Raw genomic sequence first — 22,073 nt, forward strand, 5'->3', positions numbered from 1 at the left:
CAATTCGTGCTGTGAACGGTAGGAGTGCATGGCAGCTTTCCATACCACGACAATGTATTATGAATACTTAGTGAATCTCTGGGCTGGTCTCTGCCCCGGAAGAGATGTCCCTTTGGCATTTATTAATGACATTCTGTGGGAAATGTTTAATACGTTTGCGTTTGTGTACATTTAGATTTTGTCGTACTCCTCAGAGGAACATGTAACGTATGGAAGGCAGTTTCAAACTGCCTGATTTTTTGTCTGTAATTAGAATGACTCTTTTTAAGCTTCTTAAGATACTGGAGTATAATCAGCTGGGCACAGATTCCTTGCAGCACTGAAGTGTACATAAAGGAACCGTCCGTGTTCTTCAAGGCAGCTTCCAGCATTCCCTAAAGGTTAATTTGCAGGCTGAGTCTGGTGGGAAAGGCAAATGCAAAGTTAGCATTCAGGAGGACTATATATCCATTCCAGAATCGTTCCTGTAATACCATAGGCTCGTGTCTTGTAAATCGGCCTCGTGTGTGGCATCTTGTCAAAGGCCTTCTGAAAATCCAAATACACACTCCCAAACAATTCTCCTTTTGTCTTTCCTGGTTGTTATTTCTTCAGAGCAAGATTTTGGTGAATTGTGTTTGCCGTGTAAGTAATCAGATTGAGGTAGACTGCTAGAGGATCCTGTGATGTGCTGGATTGTTTCTGGTTTCTCTCGAGCATTTTCTGCGTTTATTGTCTTGCAATTGTTGGAATTCTATTATGCATCTTTTATTTTTTTGTGTAAACCACTTGATCCTGTATTGAAAAAATCCTTCTGTTTCTGGGAAGAGGTCTCCAACTCTGAGCTAAGCGTTCGACACTCCCTTGTCGATATCTAGTCTGCTCAGAACATGGAGATGTATTCCTTGGGGGGCGGGAGGGGGGGGTCATGCTCTTCCATTGGTTAAGTTTGTCGTTTATAGTCCCAGTTTCCCAATTTCCCTGGGTTGTCGTTTCATTTAAGTTCACTGGGGCGTACTTTAAAAAAATCAGAATTTCTTATACAGGCGTGGAGTGTTGAATCCTGTTTTTGTTGATGAAACTATCTTTCGAAGTTTTCTCTGACTGTTGTGTACGTTTATGTCTGTTATTCCACTTACTTCCTCTGTCCTAGGTAAAATTAATCTAAGCACGCTTGGCTGTATATAGCGTTTCCTTAAAAAAATGTCATTTCAGTTCCTATTTTTCTGTGTAAATATATTCCAGATATAATGCCAGAAGAGGGCGATGGTGAGCTGCTGTCGGCAGTCTGCCACAGTAGAGTTGATGGCATTAGGTAAGCAACTAGTTCGATATTTCCTATGCAATCTCTGTATTGGCGAAACGAACTGAAATTCTTCCATTCGTTCCTGCAAGATGACATCCAGACGAGTTAGCAGCCTCTTTAATTCTCTGTCCTATTCCTTTGATTTACGTAGTTTCTCACACTCTTGCAATGAATGAAAAGGAAACGAAACAGCATTTCATTTTCACATTGCAAATTGCGTATATACTAATTTCTGACAATCGGAAGTTTTATCTTGTATCAGACCTAAGGAGGACTGACATCCTGAAGATTTGGGCTCTCTACATAGTCTACCTGATTTCAGACGGAAGTATTTTCTTTCGTCTGAAATATGTTGTAATTGTTTGCATTTCACAAGGGAATATTGCACAGACCACATGCCCGTCTCTTTCGCATTTCTCTCCAACTTTTCTTCCACTGGATAGAGCGGCTGTACTTCAGAAATATGGACGGCGACATCTCACTTGACATTAGGGTCACATATGCCATTCTCATATCTGGTCCCCACGCGATGGCAGACACGTGCTTTATTTGCTACCAATTTCTCTGTCTTTACAACAGGTCAAAACGTGTTTGTTATTTAAACTGTGTAAAGTAAGTTCAATGACCATGAACGTTAAATCACATTATAGGACCATGGAAATTCAGGAATATTCCGAGGCCTGCCTGCATTATTCACATTTTTTTAAATTATACATTCAGCTTTCCTGATGCATTGGGGAAATTCCTTTCTCGCGATGAAATTGACATTGACGATAAATCACTCGAGAATAGTTATATGTCTTTGTAACAATTATTTTATTTGAAATTTCGAAATACCACGGCTTTTCTGAAAATTGGTACAGCACTCCTTCCAATATTCAGCAAAAGCTTAAAAAATCCTCACCACTATTTCACTATATCTGAGCATCCAGCCGGGCCCCAACATATCGAAGCAACTATAAAGAATGCTAGAGCGGATATATTCCATTAGAAATTTGAGGAGATTTGGTTTGTCACCTAAAACATTCGAAAACCTCTACGATTGTACCATGGAGAGCATTCTGACAGGCTGCATCGCCGTCTGGTACGGGGGAGGGTGTGGAGGTGGGGAGGTTACTGCACAGATCGACAGAAGCTACACCACAGGTACTGGCCTCTGTAGTATCTAAGACAGCTCCAAGAAGCAGTGCATCAGAAAGGCGGCGGCCATTATTAAGGAAACCCATCACCCAGGACATAGCGTCTTCTCAGTGTTACCGTCAGGAAGGAGGTACAGAAGCCTAAAGGCACACACTCATCGATTCCGGAACAACTTCTTCCCCCCTGACATCTGAGTCCTACATAGAACTTATGCACACTACCTCACTTTATTATCAGTCTTGTTTTTGTACTATTTTAAATTTAACTATTTAATCTACATACATATACTTACATACTTACTTTAATTTATTTTTCCTATATTTATCATGTATTACATTGTACGTCCGCACAAAGTTAACAGTTTTCTCGACACATGCTGTTGATAATAAAACCTGACTCTGCTTCTGATTCCATTTTAGAAATAAATGTCATACAGTAAAATATCATTTGTTGCTGATTTATTGAGTTGATGTCGCAACATGGCCCATTCCAATGGTAAGACTCTTGGAAGTGTGGAGGATCAGAGGGCTCTTGGGGTCCGAGTCCATAGGACGCTCAAAGCAGCTACGCAGGTCGACTCTGTCGGCATATGGTGTATTGGCCTTCATCAATTGTGGGATTGAGTTTAAGAGCCGAGAGGTAATGTTGTAGCTATATAGGACCCTGGTCAGACTCCACTTGGAGTACTGTGCTCAATTCTGGTCGCCTCACGACAGGAAGGACGGGAAACCATAGAATGGGTGCAGAGGATAATTACAAGGATGTTGCCTGGATTAGGGAGCATGCCTTATGAGAATAGGTTGAGTGAACTCGGCCTTTTCTCCTTGGAGCGACGGAGGATGAGAGGTGACCTGATAAAGGTGTACAGGATAATGACAGGTATTGATCGTGTGGGTAGTCAAAGGCTTTTCCCCAAGGCTGAAATGGCTAGCACCAGAGGGCATAGTTAAGGAAGTAGGTACAGAGGAGATGTCAGGGGTAAGCTTTTTACGCAGAGAGTGGTGAGTGCGTGGAATGGGCTACCAGACGTGGTGGTGGAGGCGGAAACGATAGGGACTTCAAAGAGACCCCTGGATGGCTACATGGAGCTTAGAACAATAAAGGGCTATGGGTAAAGCCCAGGTAGTTCTAAGGCTGGGAAATGTGCGGCACAGCTTGAACCTGTATTGTGCTGTAGGCTTTCTATGTTTCTATGGCTCCTTTATGGATTGGTCCGATGGCTGTATCCTGGACTGGGCTTCCAGATGTTCCGACTTTCCGAGTCGGTCACCCGTTTTTCTGAGCCTGCCTCTGACATTCCTGAATTTACGACCAATGATGGTCTCTCAAAAAATTCCCCTCCCGAGTCTGGAGACTTCTTTGAGGTTTATAGTAAAGAGATGGCAATCACACTACCGTGTGATAGGCGCTATGTTTGTGACAGTGTTATTGTCAAGGGCTGTCCAGCAGGACGAAGACATTTTTCTCTCAGGACCCGAAATTCTGGCCATACGCAAGTAAATTCAAAAAAGAACTCGCCTCAGGGTCTATCAGACCACGTACACCCCGGCGGGATCAGGATTATTTTATATGGAACCAATAAATTTGGGATCCTGAGACATGAAAACATAGAAACAAAGAAAACCTACAGCACAATATAGGCTTTTCGGCCCATAATGCTATGCCAAACGTACTTACTTTAGAAATAACCTAGGGTTACCCATATCCCTCTATTTTTCTAAGCTCCATTTACCTATCCAGGAGTCTTTATGGAATGCACCTCCACCACTGTCCCCGGCAGCCCATTCCGCGCACTCCCCACTCTCTGTATAAAAAAAAACTTACCCCTGATATCTCCTCTGTACCTATTTCTAAGCACCTTGAAATGATGCCCTCTCGTGATAGCCATTTCAGCCCGGGGCAGAAGCCTCTGTCTATCCACACGACCAATGCCTCTCATCATCTTATACACCTCTATCAGGTCACATTTCAACCTCCGTCGCTCCAAGTCGAAAAGGCAAAGTTCTCTGTAGCTATTCTCGTAAGGCATGCTCCCCAATCCAGGCAGCATCCTTGTAAATCTCCTCTGCACACTTTCTATAGTTTCTACATCCTTCCTGTAGTGAGGCGACCAGAACTGGGCACAATACTCCAAGTGGGGTCTGACCAGGGTCCTATACAGCTGCAACATTACCTCTCGGCTGCTGAACTCAGTCCCATGGTTGATAAAGGCCAACACACCGTATGCCTTCTCAACCACAGAGTCAACTTGTACATGCAGCTTTGAGTGTTCTATGGACTCGGACCCCAAGATCCCTCTGATCCTCCAAACTCCCAAGAGTCTTACCATTCATACTATATTCTGCCAGCATATTTGATCTACCAAATTGAACCACCTCACAATTATTTGAGTTGAACTCCATGTGCCATTTCTCAGCCCTGTTTTACATCCTATCGATGTCCTGTGGTAACCTCTGACAGCCCTCCACACTATCCCCAACCTTCGTGTCATCAGCAAATTTCCTAACCCATCTCTCCACTTCCTCATCCAGACCATTTGTAAAAATCACGAAGAACAGGGGTCCCAGAACAGATCCCTGAGGCACACCACTGGTCACCGACCTCCATGCAGAATATATCACCTTGCAAAGATTACAAGGACTTAAATAAAATAATATTTGAGAATCGTTGCCTCTTTCCCCTAACTAACAGAGCGTTTGAATTGTTGCAAAGCGAAACTGGTTTCAGAAAACTGGACCCGAGTAACGCTTATAATTCATTTCGTATTTGTGAACGGGAGGAATGAATGACAGCTTTTAATACCCTGACAGGGTATTATGAGTACTTAGTGAATCTCTGGGCTTTTCAGCGCTCCAGATGTCTTTCAGGCATTTATTAATGACATTCTGAGGGAAAAACTTAACAAGTTCGCGTTGTGTACCTCGACGACATGTAGATATTTTTTCGCACTCCTAAGAGGAACATATAACACAAGCAAGACAGTTTCTGTCCTGAAACAATGGCTTTTTAATACCTTCTCATTGATGCTGTCTGACCCGCTGAGTTCGTACATCATTTTGTGTGTGTTACCCTAGATTCTCAACAACCGCAGAATCTCTTGTTTAATGTTTCCAGATGGGTAGTTTTCTTTTTGAAAGTGGTGACTGTCAGGTTGCTTGAACTAGGTTGCAATATCGATTGCAGTGTGAAACTTGCAGTCCTGGTGTGATCAATGGTGAAAACTCAGACCGTCACTCCCTCCCAATAACAGGTGCTTGCCCTTGCCAATTGAATTATGTACCGAAAAAATCGACGAAAAGGACTTTTAACTTCGTAAACCAACGGGTTGTTGTTATGTCTCCCGGTCGCTGTGAAAATGCGGGACACCTCCCTTTCCCTTGCCAGGGAGAGAGAGAACCCGTGGTTTGTCGAATTTCGGATGAAATGCGAAGCTTTTGGGGTATCTTTGGTCTGTGCTTTGCTATCGCTTGGCACACGCATCGGTTCTGTGATGGTACCGATGCACGCTTTTTGTGCTGGTGGGGGGAGGGGGAGGAGGGATAGCTGCTCGCTGACGCTTACTCTCTGGAGGGGGAACTGGGGGAGACTTTGGGAGTTTCAAGTTTAACTGTCGTCCATTCTTTGGCGTACCTCTGTTTTCGAGGATGTTTGCGAAGAAAACATGTATATTGTGTACATTTCTCTGACATTAAATTTGACTTTTGAACCTTTGAACTGCCCTGCAATTGTCTTCAGTGCAATTCACTGTTGCCAATGCCGTTTGGATCTCAACAGACACCTACCTTATTCTTTTGCCAAGTTCTGCATACTGCAGCGGTGATAACACACTAACAATCTTCTATCCCCAAAGTATCGGCCACCCTGAAGCAAATTGCATTAGTGTGGACATTTATTTGTTGTTTTTTTTATGACAGTCTGAAAGCCCATGAAATATAACATCGACTAAAAGACCTCACCAGTATCTCGCCAAGGCTGCACTGAAGCTATAGTGAGCTTTCCAGGAAGTAGACATCACCCTGGTGTCAGGACGTTGACCATGGGTTAAATTAATACCCATTCGTGAACCTGCGCCCTGATAGTGGTTTGTTGGGGCCAGAGATTTATCAGTTTTTCCCACCCGTGATTGACGAGAATCAGAATCGATATCTCAGGACTGAAAGCGGCCTGACATTACTGCCATAAATTCAACTTATCTGAACACACACAACCTGCAGCAAAATGCATTTTAGTGAGAATTCTGGATTGTGCACCGCCACTCTTTTCACTTTTCTCTTTGTTGTTAACGGTAAGAAGTTCCACGATTAGTATAAGAAATTATATATTTTAATATTTCTTTGGAAATTGGATGTGATCAAAGGGGTTATAGGCTATAAAACGCGGTCGAAGTAATGTGCTGAGTCGAGCGGTCAATTCAATAAACAAAACAGCTTTGGTAAGGTAACATACGATAAAACTGCGGGAAACTGAAGCGGGTATGCGTGGCTGGGGTGTAGAGGGCAGTGCTCCGAAGCAGAAAGGTTTTTCAAAGAACTGGCACCTGCTGGATGGACCAATTAACCTCGGTCTGTGTATTTTCCCCCATTCCGGACAGAATCTCAAGTTACCGAATGAAAACTGTCTGGAACAATTGAGGGACAGAACTGAAGCCGGTTCTACTGCGTATATTATCAATTTAGACAATCTCACAACACCGGCGTTGTATTCATCAGTTGGTGCATACTGTAAACAATTCGGTTTTCAGTAAGGTGCAACATGAGTCGGTCTTTCCACTGATTCCAGTCCATCGTTAGTAATAAATATTACCGATGTCGAAGAATGTCTCAGACATGGGGTAAGGAACGTTCCAGCGGTAAACCCGTCGGATTTAAGAATATCACGTGGTGTTGAAATATATGAAGCACAGTGAATTTTTGTAGCAATTAGTTATACTATGAATTAAGCGATTATTTCATTATTCAGGTATTGCCCCTTTATATTAAGTTATTTACTATTTCCTATAGTCGTTGTAACACTGAAAGTACATCAGGAACGTTTGAACGGGATCGTTGGCCAGTCTGTACATTTCCCCGCCTGTCGTAAAGTTTCAGACATTCAAGGGTATCTGCGGATCAAATGGAGCAGAGCAGGGATGGAAATTGTGGATTATCGTTGCCCGTCCAACAGAAGCCACAGTTTTGCTGAATGTGGACAGCTAAACACCACTTCCGACCAGTATAAACACCGGACAGCTTTTTCTCCGGAGAATGCATCCTTGCTGCTGAGAGATTTGCAGATCAGCGACAGCGGGGTTTATGAATTATCCATCTCCCACAAAACGGGAACGGAAATTTGCAGCTTCAATTTGACAGTCCATCGCTTGGATATAACCGACTTTGTCTGTGGTGGTTCAGTTCGAAGTCCGTGGACTCTGGACTCCAGGTTTTCCGGCGGCCCCTTGCTGCTGTTGGACTTAACTAGAAACACGTGAGGCTCATATTGGAACTGGGAATATAAATGCCCTGGTAGTGAATATCGTCGTTGTGTGATCGGCCGACGATTGCTGACGGGCAAGGGAGTTGGCGCATGGTGTGAAAGTGGTTTGGAACTTGTTGAGGGAAAGAGAGAGGGAATTGCTGGGAGGGGGTTGCCTGGGTCTAGTAATGGCAGACAAGGCGAGAGGAGGGGCTGAGGGAAAGAGGGTGGAGAAGGAGCGGGATAGGGATTTGGGATCAGACGTAGGCAGCTGGGGAGAAATGGATTATTGTGAAGGGAGAAATAAAGGGAATAAGGAGATAGTGAGGGGATGGATGAATGAAAACCGAGACAAAGGGAATAAAAGAATAAGAAATGACAATGGAGAGAGTTCTGAAAGTGAGGAAGATGAACAAGTTCAGAGAGGAGGTATTGTCATAATTAGTTTTAATGAGAAGGCGCAAGGACACGTGAAGAATATTAACCCGTTTGTGCTAGCAACAACTCTGGCAAATAAGATAGGGGACATAGTATTTGCAAAATTCCTTAATGATGGCAATCTATTGGTAAGATGTGCGAATGAGGAACAACTTGAGAAAGCACTCAAGCTAAAAGAGATAGGGAAATGCAAGGTGGAATATACAGGAAGGGTGGGAGCACGAAATGGTGGTTGTAAAGGAGTGATCACGGCTGTACCAATGAGTATCAACATGGAGGAGTTGAAGAGGAATATCAAAGGGGGGAAAGTAATTAATGTTCTAAGACTGAAAACAACAAAGGAGGGAATGAAAAAGGAAATTAAAACAGTATTGATTGAATTTGATGAAGAAAGCGTTCCAAGGAAAGTGTTCCTGGGTTTCATGAGTTACCCAGTAAGGGTATATGTGCCAAAGCCATTGAGGTGCTATAAATGTCAAAGGTTTGAACACATAACTAAAAACTGTAAAAGGCAGAGGAGATGTGCTAGATGTGGGGATGATCATGAATATGGAAAGTGTGGAACAGGAGTGCAACCAAAATGCTGTAATTGTGGAGAAGCTCATAATGTGGCGTATAGTGGGTGTGAGGTTATGAGACGGGAGAATAAAATTCAAGAAATAAGATTGAAAAGAAAGATCACTTGTGCAGAAGCTGTAAGAATGTCAAGAGAACAAAATAATGCTCCTAATGACCAGAGAGCAATAGGGATGCAAGAGATGCAGTGAAGAGTAAATTACAGGATTAATGTGGGGGAAAAAAGCTCTAGTAACATTCATTGCAGGAGTGATTAATAGTACGGCTGAGGTAAAGTCAAAAAGTGACAAAATTCAGCTTGTTGTCAAAGCAGCAGTAAACCATTTAGGGTTAGTAGGACTGACATGGGAAGAAATGAGGGAGAACCTCACTAATCAGTCAAGCCAGGAAGTGTCATGGGTTGGTTAGTACTCATTATGGCGATTCTTTTGCAATGGAATGCAATGAGTTTACTGGCCAATGGCCAGGAATTTAAGGACTTTATTAAGGAAATGGTTGTAAAACCGGATGTAGTGTGTATTCAGGAAACTTGGTTGAAACCAGCTTTAGACTTTGTGGTACATGGGTATACAATGATCAGGAAAGATGGAAATCTAGGGGAAGGAGGAGGTTGTGCTATGTTAATCAAGCAAGATATACCGTATAGAGTACTGGAAAAAGGAGATGATCAGGAATACATAGTGGTGGAAATATGGGAGAGAGGGGAGGGAATGGTTATAATTAACTACTACAATCCATGTAAAAGGTTGGATTTGGACAGCCTACTAAGGATACAAGGACAAAATAGGCATAAAGTAGTGTGGTGTGCAGATTTCAATGCTCACAGCACAATATGGGGGGGATCCAATTACAGATTCAAATGGAACAGTAATGGAAGATTTGATGGAAGAAAGGGATTTGGTATGAATGATGGTAGAGGAACAAGGATAAACATAACAGGAACTGAGTCGGTATTAGATATTACGTTAGTGTCTAATGTCTTGGCTGGCATTAATAACTGGGGAGTTTGGACTGCTTCAACAGTAGGCAGTGATCACTACCCAGTTTTATGTTCAGTGGGTGAAAGAGTTGAAGTAAGACCATGTGGTGGAATCCCAAAGTGGGTGTTTGGAAAAGCAGATTGGGGCAAGTTCCAGAAGTTAAGTGAAGAAGCATTGACAAAGATTGACATTTCTGGAAATATAGATGAATTAAACAGTCAGGTGACTTCAGCAATTATTATGGCAGCAGAAGGATCTATACCCAGGAGTAAAAATAGGATGAATAGAAAAATAGTGCCATGGTGGACAGAGGAATGTTGTCAGGCTGTATTAAAAAAAAAACAAACAGAAACAGAGCAACAGAGCATTCAGGCTAGTTAAAAGAACCCATAATATGCAGCATTTGATTCAATATAAGAAGGCACAGGCAGTGGTGAGAAGAACTATACGTCAAGCTAAAAGGGCAAGTTGGAGGAGTTTTTGCAACAAAATAGGAAGAACAACACCTGTGGGAGAGGTATGGGGAATGATTAAGAGGATGGGGGGAGATAGAAGGGATTGGGAGTATCCAGTAATATCTGAGGAGGAAACAGCAGTCTCCAGCAGGGATAAGGCTGAGATCATGGCCAAGTCATTTGTAAAGATAGATAGTTCAGAAAATTTGTCTGAAGGGCGTAGGAGAAGGGAAAGAACAATGAGTCAATACCCAGGTATGTTAAACAGGAGGAAAGAAACAGATGATATAATTGATGATCCATTTACTTTGGCAGAAATGGTGAGAGCAATAAAGAGATCGAGACCAACCTCCCCAGGGAAAGATCTAATATGCTATGTTATGCTAAAAAATCTAGGAGAAGGAGCGCTCTTGAAGTTACTGCATTTTTATAACCGTGTGTGGGCAGAGGGAAGATTACCAAGTGCATGCAAAGAAGCAGTAGTAATTCCAATAAGGAAACCTGGCAAGGATCCGTCAAAACCCACTAGCTACAGGCCAATAGCACTAACATCAAATATATGTAAGATAATGGAAAGGATGATAACTGAAAGGTTATCATATGATCTTGAGAAGAGAGGAATGCTGGCAAGTTATCAGTGGTTTTAGGAAGGGAAGGAATTCCATGGACTCAGTGATAAGGTTAGAGACTGAAATAAGAAAGGCCCAGGCAAATAAGGAATCAGTAGCTGCAGTGTTTTTTGACATTGAAAAAGCCTATGATATGATGTGGAAGGAAGGATTATTAGTTAAACTGCACAAGATGGGGGTTGGGGGGAGAGTTTTTAATTGGATTAAAGATTTTTTGTTTGGTAGAAAAATTCAAGTTTGGATTGGATCAGAATGATCAAAATAGTGGGAAATGGCACACTTCAGGGTAGTGTGATTAGCCCGTTAATTTTCATCATTATGATCAATGATGTCTTCACAAAGGTACCAGTGGATATAGGTAGGTCACTGTTTGTGGATGATGGGGCCTTGTGGAAAAGAGGCAGGAACACGGAGCATATAATCAGGAAACTACAAGGAGCAACTGATGAAGTGGTAGAGTGGGGTTATGATTGGGGATGTAGATTTTCAGTGGGAAAAAAGCTCAAACTGTATTTTTCACTAGGAAAAGAATTGAAGTAGGGAAGAAGTTAAGGATGTATGGGATTGAATTAGAAAGGGTTGGATCATTTAAATTTCTGGGAGTTGTATTTGATTCACGATTAACATGGGCAGACCATAATCAGGAAAGTTGAGGAGAAATGTAAAAAATAATAAACGTGATGAGATGTTTGATTGGTAGGGAATGGGAGCAAGTTGTTCAGCATTAAAGAGAATGTATGTGGCTTTAGTAAGATCTGTGTTGGATTATGGAAGTGTAGCATATGGATCACCAGCTAGGTCTCTTATAAGGAAACTAGATGTGATTCAGGCTTAGGTTTTGAGAGTGTGCAGTGGGGCTTTTAAAACATCACCAGTATCAGCCCTGCAGGTAGAAATGGGAATAATGCCTTTGGAATTAAGAAGGATACAATTGATGGCAAACTACTGGGTTAATTTGCAGGGACACAATGATTCTCACCCTGCTAAAGGAGTGTTGCAGGAGTCCTGGGAAAATGGGAGGTTTCAGAGGGAAAACTTTAGTCGGGTAGGGAATGATATTGCTAGATCATGTGGAGTGTTTGATCTAAGGATAAGTCCTTCAGTAGTTTATCCGGTTGTAGCTCCATGGAAGCTGGTATGGCCTGACATAGACTGGCATTTGTTAGAGGTAAAAAGGAAAGTATAAAACTGATTTGTTAAGTGCATTTAACTGTCATGTGATGGAAAAGTATAGTGATTATACTCAGGTCTATACAGATGGTGCTAAGGAACCTGAGACAGGAGTGACAGGGTTTGGGGTGGCTATACCAGCAAAAGCTATTAGCAGAAGAACATCTGATAAGTTAGCGGTGTATACAGTGGAGATGATGGCAGTATTGGTTGCGTTCCATTGGGTGGAGAAAGCTAGACTAGTCAAAGCGTTGATATGCTCAGATTCATCATCAGTTCTAGCAAGTTTAAGGTCTTCTCACTCAAACAGCCAGCAAGATGTACTTCATGAAGTCCTTCAATCAGTCACAAGAGTTGCAAATCAGGGAGGTCAGGTTAAATTTCTATGGGTTCCAGCTCATGTAGGGGTGAAGGGCAATGAAAGGGTGGATGAGTTGGCAAAGAGGGCAATAAAGAAAGAAAATATAGAAATGCACATTAGTATCAGTAAAGCAGAGGTTAAGTGTGTAATCTGGGAAAAAAATAACCAAATGTGGCAAGAAAGATGGGACAGGGAGGGGAAAGGGAGGCATTTATATCAAATACAAAAAAGTGTTGCAGGTACTAGGGTAGGAAGTAGATACAGAAGAGAGGAAATTGTGTGGACTAGGTTAAGGCTGGGGCACTGTGCACTAAACCAAACACTGAAATTGATAGGGAAACACCAGACAGGATTGTGTGTGGAATGTCAGGAAGAGGAGTCAATAGAACATGTAGTTCTAAGTTGCAGGAAGTATGGGATACAGAGAGATGATGAGAATTAATCTAAGGGAATTGAGGGTACAGGAATTCACATTAAAAGGGTTGCTGGGCATGGGTGAGAGAACACAGGTCAGGGTATTTTTAGCTTTCTTAAGGGGTACAGGGTTTTTTTTATAAGATATGATGGATAAACAGAAATAGGGTACTAGGATGGGGAGGATAAAGTGTAGGTTAGGGTATGTGTATGCGTGCAATTGGTTGAAGGGATTTAGAATGTGATACTGCATACTCCGGAACAGAAGGAGGCGGTAATGCACCATTAAGCTGGGTGCCAACTGTTGGGGGGGGGGGGGGGGAGAGGGAGAGGGATATATATCTATATCTATATATCCATATCCTGTTTCCCCTGCCTAGACTGCATCCTGTCCCGTCCTTGGGTTCCGTCTCGTCCTGTTTCTGAGACTCCAGTGCCTGTGTCCTGCAGTTGGGTCCTGATCCAACACCCGATTTATGACACTGGCAGCAGGACCGGGAATGGGACCTACTCTGGAAATGGAATCTACACCAGGAATAGAACAGACACTGCAAATGAAAAAAATTGGTATATTTCCTAGGTTTGAAGTAGTTTCGTCCAACTGTTAAAGTTTCACCACTTAGAGACCGCTCCTGCATTTAATATGTTCATGGCAGCTCATTTTCCACATCCCCCTTTCCCAACAAACCTTTCATTGCCTTTATAATTGAATCCATTGGAATCAGTCTTGATTGTTCCGTGCAACCAAACATTCAAAGCTGGAGAATACCGAAGTCTCACTTCTCCTTTGGAAAATCATTTTCTTGCACTGCTCCGAGATGTGATTAGATTAAACATCCCATTCAGGGGAAATGTTTCTGCACACATTCTTCCACGTCCCATGGAATCTTGTATAACATGGTTCAATGTGATCATTTGTTGTTCTGAATTCCAGTGTAGGCCCAGACTGTTTAATCTCTTTTCATATGACAAATTTTAAGAATCAGTCGAGTAAAGGTTAACGAAATCTCTTCACACAGGATCTGCACACAATATTCTAGGTGCAGTCTCTCAAAGGCTCAATGTATAATTGTAAACTGCTTTCTAAATGGAGGGAAAATACAACAACAGTGTGCTGGATTCCCTGTAGATTCAACCTGCAAATAACCTATGGTGAGGAAGGCATTCATTTCAAGAGGGCAAGAATAAGAAAGCATAGATGTAATGTTGAGACTTTGTAAAACACTGAGGCTTCATTTTGAGTACTGTGAGCAGTTTTGGGCCCCTTATCTTAGAACAGATGTGCTGACACTGGAGAAGGTTTGCAGTAGGTTCACGATTATGATTCTGGGATTGATTGGCTTGTTGTATGAAGGGTGCTTAATGGCTTAGGGCTTGTATTCATTGGAATTCAGAAGAATGAAGGGTGTCTGAATTGAGACTTTTTGAATGGTGAAAGGCCTTAATAGAATGTATGTGGAGAGGATGTTTCCTATGGCAGGATAGTCTAAGACCAGAGGACATGGCTCCAGATTACAGGGGTGTCCTTTTAGAATGGAGATGAGGAAGAATTTGTTTAGCCAAAGGGTGTTGAATCTATGGAAAACTTTGCCACAGGCAGCTGTGGAAACTATCTTTATTTATGTTTAAGGTGAAGGTAGAAATGTTCTTGATTCTTCAGGGCATGAAGAGGTATGGGGGGGGAGGGGGGAAAGTGAAAAGACTGGGAGGAAAATTGGATCAGCCACGATCCAATTTAGCCTAATTTTGCTCCTATATCTTGATGTCTTTTCCCTAGTTTGCTTTGTGAATACATTTTATGATTGAGCATTTTCTATTGCAAAATGAAAATTAATAAAAAAAACAACAGAAACCTTAAAAGAATTGTCATTCATTCTAGGGGTCATGTTCAAAAAATGTATCGGCACCCCTCAATACATTCACATCTTCCTTGGATATTGTGTTGAGAGCAGATCATAATCCGCATGGAGCTGGCCATTGTGGACAAAGTTTTTGTTATATTGCCCTGTAAATTAAACCCAGATATTACAAACTTCTCAATTTCTTCTGACTCTTCAGATATCCCTGTAGTTTTCTAAACATGCTCCATATTTTAAATACTAATTGTACTATCCCTACTTGCTTTTAATATTTCTGTTGCACACCATCTGCCATTTTTCTACCCATGGCATTATTCTATGTATGTGTGTACTAAAGCACTATCTTGCTTGTTGTTTACCAGAATTCCATGTTTTCTGTCTTTTCTGGGCTTGGCAATCATGACTTTTATCCTCATTTAGGCTTTTAATATACACCTGTAGCCCCCTGGCTAGCATCAGGCTCACTTCCCTCTAGGGGGAGCAGCCTTCAGCCCCACCAAACTGGATAATCAGCTCGTGTAGATGCTGTGTGATGTCCCCAACCCCACCAATTAATACAGTACACCATGTGCAATTAAATGATTACTTTGTAGATATTACTAGAACTAAGTGATTAATAACAATACAGTATATATGAAGGTAAAGCAAAGGTGCCAAACTTATCAAAGTCCAACCGTTGGAGCTCAATTAACGATTCGATCCCCTCAGACCTCCTCGGCTCGCAGCTCAGGACCACCTGAAGTGGTCAACCAAGCACATCTATCCATGTCTCCTCTCCTCGCTGAACCTCCTAGCCTCAGACCCCCGCTTGGGGTCTGTTCCATCACCCAGCTTACAGCATCACATCCTCTCTCTCTCTCACCCCCTTGCGCTGACTCCCCAAAAGCCCGCCAACAATAGCTTATAGACTCAGAAGAGAGAGAATAACATTAATCCAAATTGGTTAACAAATGAATACAATTCTCGTTATCAGTAAATTTTAACCCAAACAAGCTTCCAGCACTCTCTCATAACAAAGAAGCATTCCTACTTTTAACAAAACAAAGAAGCCATTTTGATTTGTATACGCAGTAACGTAAAGAAACCCCAATACACAAAGAAAACTCCCACAAAAGAAGAAACCTCCTTATACACCAAAGCTATTTGTACCCAAAACACTGGAATGTGTTGCTGTAATTGTGTTCTACCATACTGTGTGATACAATTACTATATTTAAAAAGCAATGGGGAGTGCTTAAATAAATATGGCGTGGAAGGATATAGATGTAATGTGCAAAAACTTTGGCGTGGATATGATAATCTGAAGAGCCAGTGTCCATGATGTATAAATTTATCACTTTACTGCCATGGATAATTTAATATTAACTCACATATTTGAAAGATAATGATTGCATAGTTTCAACTGCTCTTGATGCTGAGCAGTTAATCGATTAATGCCTGGAATATTTGTGAACTGGGTTGTTGCAGAAAAAAAATGCTGTAATGAAGATAAGTGAACTTTGATGGAAGGATAAAGTATAACTAATGTTTGAGATCTTCATGGCTGTTAAAGGAGAGCAGAGGTTTGGCTTAAGAACACCAACTTTATATAATTAATTTTCATTATGAATTCAGACATAGATATTTACCAGAGAAACTTTTGTCAGGAGATATATAGTTTTATGTGGTAGAATGTGATTTCTTCTTTCCATTGGCATTGTGTTTCATTCTCTGGATGTCTAAGGCCTGCTTTGATATTGCGATCTCTCATATTGTGTGATAACTTGCAAATTTAATTCTGCTAATATGTTTATTTTCAACATATCAAAATATATTTGTATCTTTGTTGCCAGAAGTTATTATAACTTCATAAGATACAATCTGTTCCAGTTTAAAATGATGCTGGTGAATATTAGCGACATCTGGTTGGTGGCCAATGAAACAAGGAAACCAATAAATCTTAATTCATAACTAGGAACTGAGAATTAAGTGTCCTTAACTCAGGACAAGAACTCATTCACTTAGAAATAAGGAATGCAGCAATGAGTCTGGAAAAGATAACAATTTGGGTTAGAAGTTTTATGGTTATTTGCAATTATCCACTTGATGAGGTGTCTATATTCAGATATTGGGCATATCAAGGTTGAAATCAATGGGCTTTTAATATACAGGCAAATCAATGGATATGGAGGCAGATCAGCTTTTATTGCAAATGTTCTTTTGTTTTTCTGTGTAGGTTCACAGTCAACACTTGCATTCATCCTTCCAGCTGTTGGCATTGCTATTATTATTATCTCCTTGCATTTCTCCATGAAAATGAGAAGAGGTAAGTCATCATGCTGTGATTGGTTTCGTGCAATGTCCTGTCTGCATGCTACTTTCTCATTCAAGGTTCAAAGTAAATTTAATGGTGCTGTATGTATCTCACCAAATGCAACTCTGAGATTCACTTACTTGGGCAGCAGTCACAGTAAATACAAGAAACACAATAGAATCAATGAAAGACCACACCCAAACAGGATGGACAAACAACTGATGTGCAAAAAATTAACAAAGTGTGTAAATACAAAAAGGAAGAGAAAGAAATAATAATGATATTGAATAAATAAGCTAAGTATTGAAAACATGGGATGGAGTTCACAGGTTATGGGCACAGTTCAGTGATGTGAGTGAAGTTGTGTGAAGTTATCCCTTTGCTTCAACAGCCTGATAGTTGAGGGGAAATAACTGTTCCTGAATCTGCTGGTATGGGTCCTGAGGCTCCTGTACCTTCCTGATTGCTGCATTGAGAAGAAAACATGGACTGGATGGTGGAGGTCCTTGATAATGGATGGTGCTTTCCTATAACAGAACTCCATGTAGATTTGCTTTGTGTTTGTGAGGGTTTTACTCATGATGGGTAGGGCCATCTCCACTGCATTCTTGTACGCTTTTTCATACAAGTTGTCAGAAACGTGCCACGCTCCCGAATAATGGCTTCAAGACAAATTCAAGGAAACAAAGTTTATTAACAGTTCTGCAGAGCTGGGCCCCCTCAGAGAAGGGAACCCTGAACCTTACAGGGCAGCAGGTTTTATCCTTCTTCCTTACCCCTCCCCTCCCTGACTCGGGAGGTACACAGTGTTTTCCCATTCCATATTTGGAGTTGTTTTTTTACACGTTTCTGTAAAACAATAGTCCATATCTCAGGACTTCAATGATTCCACAAACAGTTAATTTTATCAAGGCTTCTGCATTCATAATTAGATCACACTTGTTTACAGACTTTAACCCAAACATAATTAAATCACAGTTGTCCCTAAACATAATTAAATCATACTTGTCCCTAGACTTTAACCCGGACCTGTCAGAAACGCACATCTTAATTTTGAATCTTACAATAAATACCACCCTTTTTCTTTTTAAGATGTGCGTTTCAGCTAGCATTTCTCTCACTCCCAGGGGGCCCACCACCCTTCCTCCGCCCCCCCTTAAGGGTCAACTTTCTTCTTTAATAGCATAATCTTTAGCTCATTCGTCCCATGTTGGGATATCGCTACGGCCTGGAGCTGGGATACGTTACGCCTGACCAGTGCCTGTATACAAGGAATCAAGCATGGCAGGATCAAGAGAATCATTAGACCCCCGCCTGCTACAAGGAGAGCGGTGCGCCACCATCTCCCTCCTAGTAGCCCGTCTAGCCAACTCATGTTCCCCAGGGATCTCCAGGTTTGTACTGGCACGTGGGCCAGCTTCCGAATTTTGTCGGATATTTTTAACACGGCCTTTCCACTGTCGTCTATCTTAAGGCAACAGTTTGTAAGATTGAACTTCCCACATACCCCGCCTTCAGAGGCCAATAGGTAATCCACAGCCAGCCTGTTCTGGTATATTGCTGTTCGCATCTGACTCTGCTGTTTTGCCAACAGCTCCAATGCCAGTGCCGTTTGATTGGTTATCACTTCCACCACCGCCTGCAGTCTAATAATTCGGTTTAACATGTAGACAGGAGTGCGATACCCCCACGACCCATCCTGGGCCCAGGTCGCTGGCCCATAGTATTCAATGATGCGAGCCGGTGGCCACTCATCACCCCACTCGCCCACCTTTATCTCCCGTGTTTCTCTCCTTAATGAATCAAACAGCTTAATTCCCAGCTTCCGGTCACCCTCCTGAGGCAGGAGGAAGAACTCCGGTCTTATGAGACCCAGGAAGCAAACACCCGCCCAGTCCCACGGTAGTTTGGTATACGCCTGATTACCGCAGATCCAGAATAACCCCTCCGGGGCAAATCCTCCTTTCTGTGCTTCCTTCCATACTTCCCTGACCCTGGGGACCCCTTTGTACGGATTCGTTCCGCTGCACTTCCAGAATTTAGAGCCGTTTCCTACGGCCTCGCAACTGCCATTCGGTTCTCTGGTTATGTACCATGCTGGCTCCTCTGGCCACCAGGTAACATTACCTTCCCTCTTTGCTAATTTAATGCTTCGGCAGGGACTTTCTCCCACCTTTACTTTCCCCTTCCTTTCAACACATACTTGTCCCTCCGGGTAATTGGTCAATTTCCACCTTTGCTTCTTCCGGTCTGGAACATTTGTCCAATTGTGCGCAAGCAATTCCCACACACTCAAGCTCTCACCCCTCCACGGCCACTGTTCACTCATGTGCGGTCCTCCACAGACCCAACAACCACTCACATTTAGGCTCGTGGCAATCCGAGTCGCTAAGTCTATAAAGAGGTTCTCTTTAACATCGGGGAGGACTATATCTCTCTCTATCTCCTGATATATAGACGGGTCCGTGGAGACCACTGCCGCCTTCCTTTGCTCGCGCTCTTCCGCCTCCTTTTTCTTCTCATCCTGTATTATAATCTTCTTTACCTTATCTGCATGTTCCTTAACCAGTGTAGATGGGATGTCCCACTGCCCTCCCTTGTTTATACACAACCACCAGTCTTTCCTGGGACAGCTGAGACTTCTCATGGTCCCCCCCTGTCCCATGTTTCCTTTATTATAGACTTGGTAATAAGGTTTACTATTCTCCCAACATGTTTCTCTCTTGCTTAGATCATAGCATCGATCATTCACATGCGAGTGGGACACAAATGATCCTGGGAACACCCTCTGCCCCACTCGTACCACGGTTCTGCACTTGTCACATTTCCCTTCAATTTCCCCAACATATAGAATCAAATATATTACAGTCAATAATGTTACAGTCCACATAGAGTTCATTTTTGCTGCCTTTTCAGCCTCACCACCAACGGTTCTTCACCGGGAACACAGGTCCACTCAGTGTGGCTTTCGGGCTTCACCGGTCCTTTTACCCTGGATGCGTGTATCCACCCTTTTTCTTTTGTCCGTACAGCCGCCTCTGTTGTTAGCAGGACCTGGAAAGGGCCTTCCCACTGTGGCTGTAACTTCTCCGGCTTCCAGGTCCTTACCAGAACCCAATCTCCAGGCACGATCTGATGTAAAGCAAAATCGAGCAGCGGAGTCTGGGCCAAGAGACCCTTTTTCCGCAGTTCTGCAAAGGAACGGGACAAGGCCAGTAAATTGTTCTTTACAAATAAATCACCTCCCTGTAGTGTGGGATACCCCTCTATTTTATTCCAATATGGCAGTCCAAAGAGCATCTCATAAGGAGATATTCCTATATCCTTGCGGGGTGCAGTTCGTATTCTCAGGAGAACGATCGGCAAACACTTGGTCCATGGTAGCTTGGTTTCCAACATCAACTTGGTTAGCTGTGCCTTCAGGGTGCTGTTCATTCGTTCTACTCTTCCCGAACTCTGGGGATGCCACGGGGTATGGTACTTCCATTCGAAATCAAGTGCATCGCAAATTAACTGGTGCGTATCTCCTTCTTGGTATGTGGTAGTGACATTCCCATTATTCCAGCTATCCTTTCTGGGGTAATGCATCGCTGTCCTTTACTGACCCGGTGTCCCAGATACCTTACTTCCTTTTCTACAAATTGTAACTTTTTCTTTGAGACCCGTAGCCCCTGCTTCCCCAGGAAGTTCAGTAGTCTGATGGTGTCTTCCTGCACCCCTTCCTGTGTTGGCCCGGATAGTAATAGATCGTCCACATACTGTAGCAGTTGGCTCTCTGGAGCACATTGGAATTCCGCTAGTACTTGCTCCAAGACCTGCCCAAATAGGTTAGGTGATTCGGTGAACCCCTGTGGCAGGACCGTCCACCGGAGTTGTCTTTTCCGCCCCGTTGTAGGATTTTCCCATTCGAACGTAAACATGTCACGACTGCTCTCTTCTAGCGGGCAACTCCAGAAGGCGTCTTTTAGATCTATTACACTGAACCATTCATGGTCAGGGGAGATCTTACTCATCAGTGTGTAGGGGTTGGGCACTACCGGGTATCGGGTTTGGACTACTGCATTTAGGCCCCTTCAGGTCTTGTACCATCCGATAAGTCCCATCTGGCTTTCGCACCGGGAGTATTGGGGTATTATACGGTGACATACATTCCTCCAGTAGTCCGTCAGCGATCAGTCCTTCAATCACCGGCTGCAGCCCTTTTCTTCCCTCCATCGCGATGGGATACTGCTTCCTCCTCACTGGGCGACCATCCGGTAGCAAGGTGATCTGTAAAGGGCTGATGTTCAATCCTCCCGTTTCCCTCTCTATACCATACCTCGGGCTCTATTTTCTGATCGTCTTCTTCTTTTAATGCGAATAATTTTACTATTATTTCTCCATTGCTTGGCACGGTTCCAATACCCAATTGAACTTGCAGATCCCTTCCTAATAGGTTAAACCCCGCCGAGGGTAGCAGGAGAAGGTCTTGCCTTGTTGCCCTATCTTCATATCCGACTTCCACGTTGTCCACAATGGGCACTTGTATTGTCTTTCCTCCGATACCGGATACCCCCATTACTTTTGTTCCTGTCCGGGCGCCGGGAGGTATCTGGATTACGCTAGATCTTTCGGCACCCAAATCTACCATAAAGGTTGTGTCACACCCTTGGGGACCTAATTTCAAGTTTACCAGGGGTTCCTGTCGATAGTTTCTTTTCCCCAAGGGTAGGAACCCCCGACCCCCCTAGTCTTCATCTTCCATCATGGCATACGAGCGCACTTCCCGTCGGTATTTGGGGCACTCGCGCCTGAAGTGTCCCTCCTCGTTACAGTGAAAACATCTAGGGGCCCTCCTGGGTCCCCTACTTCGATCTTGGCTGTCACTTCGTCCCGGCCATGGGTCTCTTCTTTCTCTTTTGTCTGCGGTCACCTGTTGGACCGTCTGGACCATTATCCTAACTGCCTTCTTTTGTTTCTCCTTGTCTCTTCTAACAAAGACCTTCTGTGCCTCACGGAGTAATTCACTCAAGGGCTTGCTAT

Source organism: Hemitrygon akajei, chromosome 2, assembly GCF_048418815.1.
Source record: "Hemitrygon akajei chromosome 2, sHemAka1.3, whole genome shotgun sequence".
Taxonomy (NCBI): domain Eukaryota; kingdom Metazoa; phylum Chordata; class Chondrichthyes; order Myliobatiformes; family Dasyatidae; genus Hemitrygon; species Hemitrygon akajei.